Genomic DNA, 3,524 nt, shown 5'->3' with positions numbered 1-3,524 from the left:
AATTCAGTACTTCTAAAACTATTCTTTGTCTCTAGAGTTTAGTATTCAATACTGGCAGAATGTGAGAGTGGTTTTCCATAGTCCAAGTACTATATCCACTCGGTCTAGCATAACTGCTAAAAATCATTTCAGTACATTTGATGAGATATCCCTACTAGAAACTGCTAGGAACTGCTGATGCTTATTTACATCATGCTTATCATGCTTATGTATGTGTGACAGATACGGATACATAAGTATGTCATACAAACTGTACATGTACTACAAAGTGTTTCCACCATACTCTGTTTGCAACACGCACAAATGAGTGAACATCATTTCTTAACAAGGCACAGGACATTATTTAATTTGTAATCTGTGATTTTGTTGCCCTTGATCCTGCATACAAATTTATAAGGGAGAAAAAAATGAAGGGATACAGAAACAAAAAAGGGTGAGTTGAAATGAGACATGGGCTTATTTCTATGCTGTGGCAACCCATCTTTGGAAAAGGCACGTTACAGCCCAATTTAACATAACGCATTTCCATCAACAAGTCTGAGCTTAATGCCCAATGCCACTGGGCACTGTTTGACAATGGTGGAATGACAAAGTAATGATAGTAAAGGTCCACTGAGGAGCTACAGAATGCAAATGATGGAACTACAAGTAAAGGTGGCCTGAGCATACAGTTTGTCTGAGCATAGATGTTGATGTCCTAAAGAAGTACATGTTATCCTGGGGAAAATGTTAACAACAGGAATCCCAGAGCTGCATAAATCAACATTTAAAAGGTATGATAAAAAATATTTTAACTTGATATTCTCACAATTAAGATATCACTGTGAATAGTCTCTTAACCATAACCCCTAAGGTTGATTCCTTTCATCAGTTTTCCCTGCTTTCCTAGTAACTGCAGTTCTAGTTGATGCCAATCTACTTATTATGGATATGTGTATGACCTTGAGGAGACAATGTCCTATAGCTTTTTCTCTCACCTGCCAATAAGTGAGTGTCATGCTTTGCAGTCGCTAATCATCTTATTACCAACACTGCTGGTTACATTTAATTGAATACAGAATCCAATTCTAGAGACTTATTCAGTTTCTTGGTATGACTTCATCTAGTGACCCCCAAGCAACATCTGCATTAAAACCACAGAATGAAGACCCCTGTATGTTGCTACTGGAATAAAAGCTTTAACCTGTGATGCTACATAAAAACTAAACCTCTTCAACATATAATTGCATGTTTTTGAAAGTATCAATATACATTACTCTGAATGAATACATCATTGTACTGAGCACTTTAAAATTCAGCATACTTCATCTTGGGAATATTGAAGTAAACATAGTGCTTCCTCTGATGTAGAGTAACAGATGCCATAATTACTAAAGAATGGAAAATGTTGAGTGTTTAACCACTCCCACCTCATGTAACATTGGAAAGCAAAACCAAAGACTCTCATGTCTTGCAAACAGAAGCTTATCAAACTGGTTCTCCAAAGAAGGTGCCACTTCCTCCAGATTGTCCCACTGGGTTATTACCATTTAGAAAGTAATATGATATAAATAGAAACTGAAAATAAGTGAGATATTGCTCACAATACAGCCACTAAAAGTTAACTCAGCTTTTGATTAAATGCAGCATTCATGTTTGGTTTTGAGAGTGCTGGTGAATATCAGTCTTAACACAGGCAAAAGAGAATGTTGAATTCACTGTGTTATCAGCCTAAACAGGACATAACTGGAAAAAGAGATTTGTATGGCATCGAAATTAACTGTATGTTTTGTTGGCCACTCCCCTCCCCCTCCCCATCCCAAAGACCTCATTTAAATTAATCCCTGATATATTGGTTCTACTCCCACCTAATAGATGTACCTACAGTCATTTCTATTCAATAATATAAAACTATCTTCACTGACATAGTGGAGATAAGTAAAAATATTTGTTTGCAAATTTCTTCTCCAGACAACTTTTGGATTATGAATTGTCAGACTGTAGTGAATGCATTAGCAATAGGTTGGCACTTCTTTTCAGGAATGTGAAGAAACTGATAGTTTGGATTTTTGTGACACTAGAAAGGGTCTATTGTTACTTGGTGGCATTATTTGCATTGGAAAACAGAGTACAGTTTAGGAACTCTTATTAAGTTTACCCCAAATATATTTGTAGTATTGCTATTTATGGGGTGAACTTTTGTGGGTCTAATGGAAAGCCCCCCAAAATGGGTGCGTCAGCTGCATGTAGTGGTGGCCAGAAGTGAAGAGCAAGCTTAGGGGACAACTCCGCAGCAGCTGTCCCAGTGACATGCCAAGTTAGGAAGTAGTCCAACAGAGACACTGGCAGTACATGGACAGGCCAAAAGTCCATGCTATGTGCTTCATCAGTTAGTCTCCCTGCAAAGCGGCAATGGCACCCAGAATTTACTAGTTTGTTGGTTGTCACAGGTTAGGCATGAAGAGATTCTCTCTCATCCCCTCACATTTTTGAGAATATAGATCACTTGCAGTGAATGTTAAAAAGACATTTACTGCTGTGTTATTTCTCATTCTAAGAGTAAACTGTACCCTGTTCAGTGCAGTACTATGGTGAGGGAAGTCACTACTTTCTAACAATCAGCTTGAGGCCCTATGCTCCCGAATGCCAGCCCTGTGATATTCTGAAGTGTCACTAATTTCATCAAGACTGATTAGCATTGAGCACATGTGTACAGAAATGTTATTAGCTGGAACAGTGTTAAACATGAATCAAATAATATACTTTTTTGTTAACTTACACATTTTAATTTTTGAAATACAGTATGGCTATATTTATGGTTTGTTTCTTTGAAAAGTGGTTGCCAGTGGTTCACTGAGGTGATCCATGCATTGTGAAGCATCATTTCCTGTGGAAATCCTTTGAATACTGTGTCTCCTCTGAGAAGTTAGACCCACTATTCTTGTGGACTGTTTATGGAAATTCAGGAACTAAAAACTACAAAGTCTTCCAGAACAACAACAACAAAAAAACCCACTTTTTTAGAGCTACCCTACATTGAATTTAGCTGCTCATACAAAGTTGTTTGCAACATCTAATTTGTTTACCTCCAGATTATAAAATTGGAAACTTTTATAAAGAGATACAAATTATTCTTTGCAGGGAAATAGCCTAATACTGATTACTGGTATATTTTGTGTCTCAAATCGATTGTTATAGAATATATCTATTATTTTATGCTGTTTTGTATATGAATAAAAATTTGCAAATTTCTCATAGGCACCATTTTCTGGTAGCAAAATGCTTGAGTGTATCATTAGAATTAAATTATATGTTGTAAATATGATAGTTGTAGTTGATTTGTATTTTGTTCTAATATTGCTTGCAGAGAGTAGAAGTATGGTAAAAGGATATGGTTTCACAAATGAAATACTTTATGGTCATTACACATAGTATACCATGCATACATGCTGGCGAGTTATAAAGGCTGAGTTATATTTGAATTCAACATGATACAGCTGTGAACTTTGGCTATGTAAAGAGAAAAGGAGGGAGGACAATCCTCA

Source organism: Gavialis gangeticus, unplaced genomic scaffold (assembly GCF_001723915.1).
Source record: "Gavialis gangeticus isolate Ggan-Ray unplaced genomic scaffold, GavGan_comp1, whole genome shotgun sequence".
In the NCBI taxonomy this organism is placed as follows: Eukaryota; Metazoa; Chordata; order Crocodylia; family Gavialidae; genus Gavialis; species Gavialis gangeticus.
Note: the sequence above shows the minus strand (reverse complement) of the source record.